Source organism: Rhipicephalus microplus, chromosome 10 (assembly GCF_043290135.1).
Source record: "Rhipicephalus microplus isolate Deutch F79 chromosome 10, USDA_Rmic, whole genome shotgun sequence".
In the NCBI taxonomy this organism is placed as follows: Eukaryota; Metazoa; Arthropoda; class Arachnida; order Ixodida; family Ixodidae; genus Rhipicephalus; species Rhipicephalus microplus.
This window is the reverse complement of record NC_134709.1, coordinates 14,261,430-14,275,785: the sequence shown is the minus strand read 5'-3', so window position 1 is coordinate 14,275,785 and position 14,356 is coordinate 14,261,430. Positions and strand designations below refer to the sequence as shown.

At 48.0% G+C, this 14,356-nt stretch overlaps 1 protein-coding gene across 2 annotated transcripts in view; it reads left to right on the top strand.

Moving 5' to 3' along the window:
- The window catches only part of LOC119181497 (latrophilin Cirl), a 721,750-nt gene that overhangs the window by 222,657 nt on the left and 484,737 nt on the right, over window positions 1-14,356 (top strand). For both annotated transcript variants that reach the window (XM_075875081.1, XM_075875080.1), the window contains one exon: window positions 4,091-4,127. The gene's annotated coding sequence lies outside the window, so the exon portion shown is untranslated. The remainder of the gene's footprint in view (window positions 1-4,090; window positions 4,128-14,356) is intronic.

Here is a 14,356-nt window from a genome sequence, read left to right as displayed (position 1 = left end):
CGCTGACACTAACTAGCGTCAGCAGCGGTCCATGGCTGCGTTCAGGTGCTGGATTCCTGGGATCTGCTACATCTACGCCGTCCCGTGCTGAGGAACAGTCGTTGCTTTTAAGTGTGAATACACTTTATAAGCGACCCCAAACCATCCACCGCCGTCGGCGGCGTCCGCAGTCTTCTCTCTATCTTTAAAAGAAAGAGGACTTGGCGGGCCGCAGCGCGACGCTCTACCGGATAAGCCACGGACGCGACGCTGATATCGGTGTCAGTAACGCGCCTTATACCCCCTCCCCCTTCGCTCGCTCCTCCGCTTTCCTCGCTCGCTGCAGCTGCGCGCGCACCCCTCTCTCTCGCGCGCCTGCCTTCTCTCTCAGTCTCCCGTCGAGAGCGGGTCGTGCGATGGATGTCCCGGAGGCAACGCTACCATCAACAACGAATGCAGTACAACCGAATGCCAGCACTGCACCCGTCGTTGGAGGTGACGGTACCGCGGTGGTTTCGCCGACGTTGGAAGACAAGGCGGCGCTGCGAAGGGCTCGTGAGACCGAACGTAAGCGGGCGAAGCGTGCAGCGGATGCCGAACTGCGTGCTCGCGAGACCGAACGTAAGCGGGCGAAGCGTGCAGCGGATGCCGAACTGCGTGCTCGCGAGACCGAACGTAAGCGGGCGAAGCGTGCAGCTGATGCCGAACTTCGCGCTCGCGAGGCCGAGGACAAGCGGGCGAAGCGTGCAGCTGATGCCGAACTTCGCGCTCGCGAGGCCGAGGACAAGCGGGCGAAGCGTGCAGCGGATGGTGAACTGCGCGCTCGCGAGGCCGAGATGAGGCGTCAGCATCGAGCCGCGAACGCGGCCCAAGAAGCGAAACGACAACGCAAGCGTCAGGCGGAGAAGGGCGATGAAGGCTGGCGTCAAGACGCCGCTCGCAATCGTCAACGGCGAGTGGACGTTCCCGAAGCCGTTCCAGCCAGTGAACGTGCCGCGCGGGAGAGGGTGCGAGCCCTGGACTTTGCTCGTCCGGACGCGCGTTTCAAACGCGACTTTGTGGATCGCAGCTTCCATCGTACGAAAATCGTGAAGTGTAAATAAATAATACTTCGTTTATAATGTATCTGTGTACAAATGCTTCATGACAAACAACACTTAAATTCATTAATTACACTTTAATCATCATCATCAGTAATAAAACTCCCAAGCATTTCCCCGAGGGTGAACATGGTTAAATGCGAATGCACGGGGTGATGCTATGAGGGGGAGTAAAGTTAAAATCCGTTGGCATTCGCCAGTGAGTTAACGTAAACTCCCCCGTGTGATCAAATTGCGATTTCCAGGAACCATTACACCATAAAGGCACATAGTGTGATTAATAAATATAATAGTGCGAATTAATAAATCCCCCTCATAGCATCACCCCGTGCATTCGCACTTAGCCATGTTCACCCTCGGGGAAATGCTTGGGAGTTTTTTCCCGACCACGCTTCGTCGACAGTGGCTGTGTTGTGATGTTGACTCCATGAGCAACTGTGCAACAGCGATGCTGCCTCACACCGTTGAACCCCGCTCAACAAAGGCTAGTTAGCGATAAATCCGTCGGGTTCCTTGTGATTCGACCACAGTGAACTAACTGCCTGGCCCACCTTCTGGACAACGTCGTGCTTCCGACCAAGCGGCGATATCGTGGTGAAAGCATTCTTGCAGACAGGGTCACGCACAATGGCGTCTGCCACGATGAAATGCAGGGCCAAGTGTAACAGTGCTAGTGTTTTGTAGAGCTACGCGAGGTAGGAGGCTATTTAAGTTGGCTGCTAGCCTCACTTCGAGCATTCCAATTTCTCGCTATCTCATTCATAGCTTCGCCATTGTGACAACAGTGCGACTGTTTCACTGCAAAAATCTTACCGCCGGTATGTTTTACACCCGCAGTTTGGTGAAGCGTGTAAGACCCCAGCAATGGGCGTATTAGTTTGACGTGTCTCCGGTTGGGCTCTTCATAATCACGGGTCGCTACCGGCGTTACCTTTGGCGTATCAATCTCCGGTAATTCTTAAAAACGCAAACTTTGAGGCGTCTATGGACAAACTCTGAATACATATTGTTAGTGGCGTCACGCGTTGCCCCGTTCTAAGAATGCTGAGCATAATGAAAAAACAAAGGCAAGCTCACAGTCTCCCTTGAAAATTCAGCTAAGATGACTCAAAGGTGAAAGTCTTCATCTTCTTTTTCGTGTGAAAAGTTGTGTTGGCCTGGCCACCCACCAAAAGCTTTCTGCACCTTACATGGTTTCGCATGGCCTCCGTGATCGGCCCACATTTGACCAAGCGATGATGTCGTGTGATGACGTCATCGTGTAACATCAGGCTGTGAAGTCGTGATCATGTTTTATGGTGACGCTGTTACATGATGATTTTTTGCGTCACTCGTGTATGGGGACGGGAGGACTGGTATTGCTGGAACGAAGGCCTCCGAGACTAGAAGGCGCTTTCGCGGCATTTCCGATGGGAAGTTCTTATGCGCCGTGTCTTCGTGAGAAAGGCGGTTTTTGACATATGATGAGGCAACGAAAGCTTTCGCGTGAATAAATTTTGCTTTAGCTTGCCAGTACCGTCGTATTACTGTCAGGCACTCCGTATAGCGGAGTGCCTGATGTCACACCGCCTGGGGTGCTTCAACGTGCATTCCAATCTAAGTATACCCGGGTGTTCTTTGCATTTGGCCTAATCCAAATGCGGCCGCCGGGGATGGGAATTGAACCCGGCGCACCCTCGATATCGATAACCCGACATTCTACGCGCTGATCATGACAGTATTGGGCTAGTTTATATGAAACGGAGTATCCTCTGCCGGGCTCTTCAAATTGTTAGCTGCATGGTAACCTTGATTAATAGGGAAGAAAGCGCTGATAGACAATCAGTTCACTTCGTTACGGCGTTCAGTGCACGAAAACAGTTAAAAAACGCCATGTCTCTAACGTTTCTTCAGTGCAACCAATGTCCGTTTTTCTTTTACGTACTGAAAGGCTTCACGCGGAAAACAAGCCGACTGCTGGAACCGTTCCGAGGGCAGAAACGGCTGCTTCAGTTTGGAACTACGTGACCCGCGTAGCATTATAAACAAGAGTTGTAAAAAGGACACGAATGTGGCAGGAAGTCGCACACGTCCGGTACATAAGCTTTGGGTCGGTATTGTGGCCGGCCACAACTGGCGGTCCGAAGTGGGGCAACTGCAATGTCGACCTGCGGCCCAACGGTCATTTTGTCCTTGCGTCACGTACCGGGCTGCAGCGGCTGGCGTTGTGGGAACGGCGGTCAATGGATGTCCAGCAAAAGCGCGCTAAGAAAAATGGCTTTTTTTTTTTTGTCTCGGATGTCGGTTAAGTTTACAGAACGACTGATATCGCGCTGGTTTGCATGAACCTGTCCTATTTGTAGTGCCGTTCAACGCGTTGAGGCGCTGCTATGGCTTTAGTCAACACGAAAGTTTGCAATACCACATCGAACTCGAACTTGGACCGTCGGCGTCCACACGAGTGATAAAAAAAAAATCGACAGCCGGACATTTTGTGACATCATCCGGACGTTATTGTGACGTCATACAACGTGACTTCATCACTTGACATCGTCGCTTTGTCAAAAAATGGTCGATGAAGGAGACAGCATGCGAAATCGGGTGAGGTTACAGAAAGATCATAATGTCTCAGATCTTGGAGGCAATGCAGGAAGCACGTTAAAGGCAGGAAGCTCTCGGAGGGGAGCAGGGGAGTATCAATACCGCGTCGGAGTAGAATAATTACACCCTAAGAAAATATCGAGTAAAAAGGGTGTCTTTTCGTCCCTCAACAATAATCGCCGTCTATCTTGCGTTCCTTTACTGGCATTATTGCGCAAGCACGGCACTTGGTGGTCAGGAACGATATCTGCGTTATCAGCAGGACATTTGTTGTGGGACAAAAAGACACCCATTTTGCTCGATCTTTTCTTAGAATGAACGTGAGTTTTCACTTTCGTGTCGTTTTAGACGGATTCATGTCGGGCCTTCTGATTTATTAATCCGGCAAACGACAAGCAAATGATGTATATGTGTTCTTTTTATTTTTCCAGAATGGTCCCTCCTTCGTCGGGACATTGCTCCTAAAACGTGAGTCAACGTTTTTCTTTATTTTGCGAAGACATTCATTAAATAAACAGTTGGATAAAAAAGTAGATGTTGGGTGCCATAGAAGGTGCGCGTGAATGGCCTAGTGCCTTATCAGCTTGCCTCAAGACACTTCGTTTTCAGCGGTTCTGCTACTACAACTTGTTTATGTTTGTCATTTGTTTCATCGTGAATAGGTAGTTACCAAAGTCTATTGGTGTAATTGCGTTGATAATGTGCGAACATTTCAGAAAACTCTAGGTTTGCTCCCATTGTAGACGTCCGTATCAAGTTTGCTCTCCCAAAGAAGAGTACCAAGTACTCTAAATCGTTAGCCGCTTTTTCTAAGCCACAGGTCGCACCGTTGCAACGTAGCCATGTTTTTTCGTGCCACATAAGTGCCGAAGCGTATGTGGCCTTATTGTTGGAATCTTATGAAACATATTTTCTTTACATAGTGTAAATAAACTTTTTTTCTAAACTGATTCGTTCTAACTCGTAAACGATGAAGGGTCCGTGTAAGTACACTGGGACAGTTTAAAGCCTATCCCGTAGTAGGGTAGATCGTACTTTACATCGTTGAACATTTTTTTTTCTAAACACGTTCTCACCACGGCACGAAACTGGGTAGCTTGTTGCTCTCCCATAGCATACTACGTACTCTAAATCGTTGAATACTTGTTCTAACCAAGAACAGCCATGGTATTTGTATCTCCTGGCTCACTGCCCTCCCATAGTGTAGTACGAAGTACTTAAAATCATTCAACACTTTTTTTCTAAGCACATATACTGACGCGAGTCTTAAGTGAATGAGTGTCTCTAGTGTTTGCGTGTACTGGTTGAATAAACTTTCCTCGGACCGCTTATAGCCGTTGTAGTCGCCGTACCCTCCCATTGTAGAGGACAGTGAGGGCTCTGAGTCGTCAATAGTTTGTCCAAATACTCTGTCTCTTACTACTCGTGTGTCCGCCGTGGTGGAGCAGTATATAGCCGCCGTGGTGCTCGGCTGCTTAACCAATAGTCACGGGACCAATCCCGAACGTGGCGGTCACATTTGGATGGAGGTGGAAGGCCAGAGCCTCATGTACTGCGTGAGGTTAGTACACGTTAAAAGACCACCAGATCGTCGAAATTTTCGGAGCCCTTCAGCTGCGGCGTCTTTCATAATCAAATGGTTTGTTTTGACCCGCAAAGCTCTAGATGTTATGATGTTTTGCTTACCTCGCACGTTTTTCGTAACTCGAAGCGAGATTTCAACTCAAATCTGTCGTTCACATGCATATTTTTCAATAACACTAGTGTTCAGCAATAATTAAGAAGCAGAACCAACTAATTATTTCGCAATGGATTTTAATACTTTTTTACAGTGAAGCAGTTATGCCCACCGTTTGTCTTGTTCGCGATGACTACAACTACCATCCTTGAAACTTCTTCTCCTATGCACCCGACGAGATACAGATTCCTTAAAGTTATTTAACTCATTTCTTCAGTCATCTTGCCGACTCTGCTTCAGACGATTTCATCTTGTATGCTAGTACTCTTTCAGCTAGACGTTACCACAGCCTCATCTCCTTGCGTTACGTACACTGACGTTTTAGAGAAGGTATTTTGCAAGTGCTATATAAATGTAGAACGAAGCGCCGGGTACTATTAGTGAATTGTCATTGTCGTATTTTTCAGACACACTGCTATGATAAATCGTTGCTTTTTTTTGTTGACTTGTAAGCCTCGTTAACTGGGTATTTTTTATGCAAATGTGCCTCACTCCTGCATACCTGCATCAGCCCTGCATTGGGCTGCAATATTCGAAAATAACTAAATAAATCGCCATGCCAGCGCTCAATCACTTGGTCATCTTCCGCTTCGATACATGAGAACGTGCGGCCGGCACGCGATCTCCCGCTGCGCAGATTTGTCCGGCGTGGTATGCAATAACTCGAATGAGGGAAGAGAACGAGTTGATCGAGAGACAGCGACAAGAAGTGAGGCGAAAGGAAGATAAACTGAGAAAAAAGAAGTAGAAAGGAAAGAAAGAGGAAGAAATAGGACTAGAGATAAACGAATAGGTAGATATAGAAACACAGAAAGAAACAGATACAGAAAAGATGTAAAAAAACTGACGTGAAGAGAAGAAAAGAAACAAACAGAGAATGAGACAGATGCAACAAAATAGAAAGTAAGGAAAGAAAGAACGAGGAAGAAAGAAATTGCGAGAAAGAGAGAGAGAAATAAGTAGAGTAAAAGAACTAAACACAGAAAAACAGAGACACCCGTTCGAGTCTGATCGATACATAGCCAATACTCGTGATGTGCAATGTGAACACGGCAGCACTTTCTGCATCGGTGTTCGTATGCACGTGTGCCGACTCGTGCGTACTTCGCCGAGACTTTGGCAGCTTAGATCACATGTTCGGGCGGTGCCCTGCGCTACGGGTTGAGGACGCTACATCCTCCTAATAGGGAAGCTGCGCTACGCAGTCCGGATTTAAGGACGCAACTATGGGCAGTTAAGGGGCCCACGGCGTAACGGAGAGGCTATAGGCCTGTCTCGACGTGGAAGCGGCCCGTTAGGTGCTATTTCATGCTTCGACGGACCTAAACTTTTTCATACCACACCATACTTGTTATTTTTTTGGGGGTGGGTGTAACTGTGCTCATCTTCAATTTTATTGGGCCAACAGTGAGTAGTAGGATATATACCCAACTTCAGCGGTGCATAGCTGTTTTCGATTATGACAGCTTTATGCTACGGGGTGAACAACGAGCGATTTGCTTAACAGCTTCCAAGTTACAAGCATAAAACAGTTCCGCATGCGACTTTATTATCGCAAGTTTCATGAGGCAGACAGAACAGAGTATTAGCTTTCGCTAGCGCGACCAAGCGTTCGCCAAAGCAAAGCCAAACATAGCTTCCTCCAGAAGTGTGATAGCGCAAGGTATACAAAGTATATCGGCAGCAGGAACGCCAGTATAGAGCAAATATTCACTGATCAAACGGCGCCGTCTGCCTCCACCAAGAATCTCGCATCAACTTTCGCCCCCCCCCACCCCCCCCCCCCCACGCACGCACAGACGAGTCGTCTTTTTCGCGTCCAAACCCCGACAGCCAGGCGAGGGCAAAGACCACGCAGTCAACACGATCAAGGACACGCGTAGCGCGGTGGAAGCCAACGCGTTCGAGCCAGCGCCTCCGCTCTGCTTTCGTCTTTCTTCCCTTCTTTTGTTCCCCCTGTTTATCCTCATCTAGGGAAACGGCGGATTCAACAAATTCAAATCAACCAATAACAACAGCGTTTGCACTCGGCACTGAGAATGCATGCCGTGGTTTACTGGACGCACGCACACCCAGTGCTCGGAACGGCGGCGACGGAGCAGGTGGCGTCGGCGACTCTGAGTGACTGTCGTATTTAGGCGGGAAACGTAACGGCTCTTATGCCTTCTGTGGTCATGATACGGATGGGTCTTTTGAAGACTCGAACCGCGTCTTTTCCCCCGGGATTCGGCATGCTGACGGGCCGCAGACTTGTTTACACCCTCCGAAACTTCTGCTGCGGTTCTGTCTTGGGGACGTTGCAGACGGCTCGGTACGCTAGACGAAGGGACGGCCTGCATTCCGTCAGGTCGGAAGGGCGCATCGGAGGGCCTCTAAGCGTGAGTACGTATGAAAATAATGCGTACATTGCTCAGGTAGTGCATATAAAGGTCTTAAGCACTCACTTACAAGCACGCAAACAGTTTAAAAATGAAATATTCGTTGTTCGTCGGTCAATGCCGACTCGCGACAAGTTGTTTTTTCTTTGTGTATGCTCTAACTGGGTTTCGTAGTGCTTTTAGCGGCTGTGGCACGATGTGGAGGAGCATCAGCGCTTGGAGATTCGTTCGTTAGACGATTTCGCGCAGGTCGCATGACCCATGGCGTGCCCGGGTTTGAGCGTGAAACGGGAAAGACACCCGGCGGTGGCGTCTGTCTCGCCGCCATCTTCGTTGGCTTCCCGGGCAGGGAGGTTGCGAAGGCGCCATGTTGGGTTCCGCTGCTAACGGATGGTTTGAAGTCGAGGAACGGACAGCGGTTGGCGTTCTGCAACAAACCCCCTTCGCATACTCACTGCTCTCGTAATTTCTCTCCACCTTCTGTATTTATTTATGTATTGTTTTTTTTTCGTTCAGCAGCGGTGGCAATGGACGCCTGTATATGGTGCTGTTACTTTTTTCTTTCAGGTGCGTATACTCATTTGAGGTATATTAATTTGAAGTACGTTGCCTCCTTCAGTGTAGCTTGTTTGGATTTGACATTTTGTGTGATATCTTTGTATGTAAACGATATCTGTGTGAGAGGCATCTCTCGAACACGTTAGATTTTACAAATGATGGACGTTTTATGAACTGTCAGTGCTTGATATTTGCAAGAGACGTTCGCCGTATCAGTGAAGAAACAGCAGGAACGAGATTGATACAGCAGAGTGGTTGGAGGTGTAGCTAACAATAAAAAAAAGCTTGTATGAAGAAAAAAAATCACAGCATAAACATAGAGCGAATGATGATGAGTGGGGCGAAGGGTCTTTTTTTCTGTCTGTCGTTCTGTCCGTCCGCCTGGCCGGTCACGCCCGACGCAGGACAAGGTTCGACTAAAAGGAGCTTCGCCCCTAAAATCACAGCATATGCACGGAGTGACTGTCAGTGAGTAGGGTGATGCGTCCGTCCGTCCGTCTGTCTGTCTGGCTGGCCGGCTGGTTACGCCTGACGCAAGACAAACGTAGACTAAAAGGAGCTTCGACCGTAAAAAAAAAAAAAAATGCCAGGGTGCCAGTCTGTGATGTAAAAGCTTTAATGTCGCGAACAGGACAGCTGATTGCCACATCATTTCGAGGGGGACGCTAATGAAAACTGAAGCTTTTTTTTTTTGTCTCTTTCTTTGTGAGCCGTTTCATTGATATTTAGTATGATGTCTCCTGCCAATCGGCTCCCTTTCCTAGGCAGCTAATACGATGTCTTGTGCCGATTGGCTCCCTTTTCTGGGCAGTTTTAGCAGCTTGCTCCTTTTGCGCGCGGGAGGGGGGGGGGGGGGGGTCGGGGTGTTGTCTTTCGTCGTTGTGCCGGTGTGTACGCTGCTGCTCATTGCTCCCGCTAGAGGCGCAGCTGTGCTCTTCGTTTTCAGAGCGCTTACTAGATGGCGTGTCGCCGCTTAGGCGACTCTCGCCTACCCTGTCGGCGCGTGCTCTCGTTTCATGAAATATTGCTTGTTCGTGCGTTTGCTCTCTCTTTCGCCGCGCATCACTCAGTGCGCTTTGACGCTGCTACCCACCGTGAACGTCGAAGAAGCTAAGGTGGTGGATCGGAGGGCTCGCCAGGCGGCTGCAGCACGGGCTCCTTTGGTTCTGCGTGTTCCGGGGTGGGTGGGCAGCTACCCTTTAATCACCTAAGGGGTGATTAAAGCAACGAAGGTGCGCTATAATAATAATAATGAAATGAATAAAAATAATTGTTGGAGTTTAACGTTTTAAAACCATCGCTGCCTCTGATAGGGCCCATTTTTGTATGATGTTCTAGTGGATGTACGGAGGATTCACTGTTTACCAGAGTTAACCTCCGGAGCAAGCAAAACGATTTCAATCGAGTGGTGAGCGAGTGTGCCTATACAGCGTATACGGTATACGTGACGCTCAGCTAAAAGGTGCTTCGCCATAACTCTCACCGAACACGCCACGTTAACGTTAGGTTGCGATGTGGATGCTCTCAGCCGAGACACAGGTTAAGCGACCGCTGTCGTGCAGTTGTAGGTAAACCATACGCGGGTAATTTTCGATGTCGTCTGTGCCGTGCACGCCAGACGGCACCATTAAAGCGACGCCGTCGTTTGTCAAGCGTTGCTTTACTTGTTTATTCGCCACATTTCCTGTATTTGTTTTTCTTTCCCTCTTTTGTCACAGTGTGTAACCCTGCTTCGTCCACTGTGCGACATCCGGGTGCTGCTTGTTCACGGGACCGAAACGTATAGACGCGTCATTGTAATCGACGGGTTGTTTCTATTCGTAAGTTGACCTATATGTGCGTTTCAGAGTGGACTCGACCGCGTTTTCCCTGTGGACGTTTGTGGTGATAAAGTAAGATTAATATTCATATATAGTTATATTCCTAGTTGTGAGGCCAGCTCTTAAAACAACCTTTCCTGTCGCCATCCATACCGCTGTGTTTAAACTAAACAATTCCTGGCTACATGTTACTGCAGAAGGGGTTGTATATTTACATTCTAGTTTGTGCCTCCTGTATTGTTGCTTTTTTTGGTCATACCCTCATACTTCAACACCCCCACTCCTGCCTGGGCTATTCTTAGCCTGCAGTATTTTCTAAATAAATCAATACATAATACTGTGAAAAGGTTATTCAAAGAAGGGCGGGATCGGGGAAAGAGGCAAAGAGAGGGGCCTCTTCATTGAATGACTTGTATTCCTTGCCAGTTCGAAAGTAACGTTGAGTACGCTACTCCGTTTGAATAAGTGATACGGGAATAACACCCTTTGAGGTGAGAAGGCGTATTTGAAGCGTCCCTGTATCGCAGCGATGATGTTCATCCATCTCGCATACTTTACCGCGCCTTAACACCGTGCGCACTTCACTTCCTTGTCGGTAATGGCGGGCACGCCATCAGTATGACGCAGCATTCGCGAGATATAAGAGCGCGCTGTTTATCAGAAAGGAAACGCAAGTGATTTAAATGACTGATATCGTTGTTGAAGTACACGTTCGTTGCGTATACTTGGGAATTCGTTATTTTATATTTTAGCACCAATAATGTTACCCCTATTTCAAGAATTCGTGCAGCGACAGATGCTGTCTTGGCATCCCATTGGTGCGTGTGACCTGGGTATTTCTGCATTGAATATAAACCACTACCAAGTCACCATCGCTCGCTCGGTGCTGTCACCCGTAAACCACCGTGCGACATATTATCAGCATTGTTAAATGATTATTTTTTCAATAGGTAACTTTGTTATTTTTCAATAAATATTATACCCGATGCATGGAAAGTTAAGCTTGATAAGAAACGGCTATTAAAGGTACTTAAAATCAGTGTATAGCTAACAATTGATTTCTGCAGTGTTAGCAAACGACATGCCTTACAAATGAATTAGAGAAACCTGCGGGGTACTTTTGATTTGCTACCCTTGCTGGGTAACGTAGTTGATCGTGCCGTCTTTCATATTTACATGTTCTTCCATAAATCAAAGTTTTGCGAATGCACCGATTCGTCTTGTTATTCTTCTTCAACTGGAAACATCAAGCCACGTGATGCATCTCGGGATCCAGTAAAGTCCACATAACAAGCGTGAAGCTCCCTAGTGCTTTTCGAAGCGAACGCATGCACTCTTTTTAACAAGCATGCATGCCGGAGAAAGGAAGACTTGCCGTTTTCGAAGACGACTGTGCTCCCTGCTTTCTGCAGTCCACCAAATAACACAGCTATACGCACAGATCAATTCAGCTCAAATGAAAAGAATTGAATGTTGACCCAGCCTGCGCGCTTCGTCGGGCTGCAGGTCTTAAGCTCATGTCGAGGCCCGTGAAAGAACAACAGGGGCTTTTTTCGAGATGAACAGAAAATAAAAAAAAGAGTTAAAAAAATTGCTGGCGTTTCAAAGATGCTGGCCCTTTAATGCATGCTCACGGCTTTTTTGCCCCTTAAACACTGATCTCAGCCCATTCGCTACGCAACACCATCCTAGTGTCAGCCGAACGTCCTAAAGAGGTGGTGACACGAAAATGTTCACTTGCTTGCAGTGTCAAACGGAAGACCAAGCCCACAAGAGCCTATAGAAATCTCGTTTAAGAGAATTTCATATTCAGATGTATCTTACATAACATATGTGTACACAAATGATATACAATGATGACCATGCGCATGTACAGTGCAAGCTGTTATGTACAACGAAAATAACTTCTACTTGTAAGCGCAAGTGCGCCACGAAGAAGTTGTTACAGTATGTTCTCGAAAGCTGGTTTCGGTCTATACCGAACCTGACGTCACGAACCCTATATTGAGCTTCTCTTCACGTGCTCGTGCAAGATATCGGGACGTTTCCGTGGCCGCTCCTCTCAGTGGTGTGTGCAGTTGTGTGTGACGCCCAAGTGGCTATTTTGTGTGTGTAAGCTAACGTCGTCACTACTAGCCATAGTCGTGCGTTAGTTCAGCAGAATTGACACCGTAGCCTGACGTCATGCGAGTGTCCATGTCAGTAGAAGGTTCGCCATGTGAAAGTTTACTATAACCGTTTACAAATGAATCTTACCATCTTTTACGGAGCATCACACTTTCTCAGAGGCGCCTCTGTGTATATAGGCGTGCTCATGGGGGGGGGGGGGCGCAAGGTCCGCACTCTATATATACTTAGTAGAGGAGAGGGGGGGCTGCGACGACCCTGCGCTCCCCCCTCCCTGAGAGGGAACCTTACACATGCTGATGTCTGTATACAAGAAATTTGTATGACAAGGTAAACTCACCTTGAAAAAAATTTGCGTGAGGACCCCTACAACTTGCATTCTCGAGGTAAAGACAAAAGTCTGGCTTGAGAGAGATTTAGAGAGAGGTAATTGCATGAGAAGCATCCTAATTGAGGAAAATGACACTGTGAGTATGTCTCGCGTTGTATTCCATCACTTAATGCACGTACCTCAACCTGGAAGTTAGTCAACAAAAACGACATGAACCATCATTTAGCCACCAGTACCCGGTGCTGTAGCATGCCGTGACATGGTTGTTTGCTGCGACGACTGTATACGCTGTCCTTCTTCCTTTATACGCAGATTGCGTGCTATGGTTACTTGCGGTGCCAAACGTGTGATTTCAGCTACTTAATTGTTGCAACGACGATATATAGCATATATAGCTGTTATTTCTTTCATTGGTTTAATTGTCGTTCTAATCTAACTAAACTCTCATATATACCTATGTACTGTACCAAGTGTTACGTTACGGGTGCTAATTTTTTTTTTCGAACTAAGCATGCTAAGAACACGCGCATATAAAAGAGTGCCTGTGAAGGTACCCGCATGCATTGCGCCGCATCTACATGGAACGCCGCATTATGTCGCTATCGTGACGATGTTCTTCCTCAAGCCTGTGATCGTAATGCGTCTACCACACCTCCACACACATGGGCACGTCGTAAGCAAACCTACGCTTCGAATTCGAACATCTTTTTTTTCTGTTGTTCCTGGCCAGCCTTTGTTTATTTTGCTAGTGCCGACGGAGGCCCAAAACAAAGATCACTAAACAAAGATCACTTTACTTTTTCGCATCTCAAATTCTGTGGGAGGGCAAATGTGCGGCGCGTGCCCCACGATGCAAAAACAGAACAAAGCAACCGCTCGTGGGATCTATTCCGGTGGGCTTGCTGCACTTTGTCTATGTATAGGGCGTGCCCGGCGTCGCGAAGGTGATCCTCGTAGAAGGCCAAGCTCTGCTCGAAGATGGCGGCACCGTTTCGAGTATACGACCGCGCATAACGTTCAACAAAGACAAACACCGAAGGTGGAGAAAGATAGTTGCGTCGCAACGACCAAAGAACAACATGAAATAAAAAAAAGCGCGAAGAATAAGAAACAGCCACTGAAGCCTTTCTTGAACCGACAGCCCGCGTAGGGAGAGGGGAGAGATTCGGGAAGCCGAACGGAAGAAGGGGTTGAAACAAAAGGGGAAGAACCGCAGGACGATTTTGCGGCGCACGTGCATGGCACAACGGGAACAAAGGGTATTGTTTCCTTTTTGCGTTCTTTAAGCGTTCGCGACGCTTCGACGAGCGTTCAAGAAAGCAAAATGCAAAGCAAAATGCCGCGTGTCTCTGTTTTTTCGGGGATCCGGGCTTCCCGAAGCTACGCATCCATCGTTTAACCCCCCCCTTTTTTTTCCTCCCCTGAATACGCTTTACCGGCATGCCCAGAACAAACATCAACAACCCACAGCGACCCCTGGATCTTGCACGCGTCGTCGTAGTCGTCGACTCGTGGCGTCTCGAGCTGTTATTTTTCCCAATGGGAAATAAAGGGGGAGGACGCGGAAGGGGTTTGTTGGTTGGTTGCGCAGAAGATGCGTTGATCGTCGTGTCGTCTCACCCTCACCGCTGAAGAATGATCGCGGCATCTTTGGGAAGCTATTTTGTCTTTTTTTTTTCTTTTTCGCGTCGCACTATCGCGGGAGAGCCTGTAGGGAGCCGGGATGTTTGAACCGCCTGTTTTGC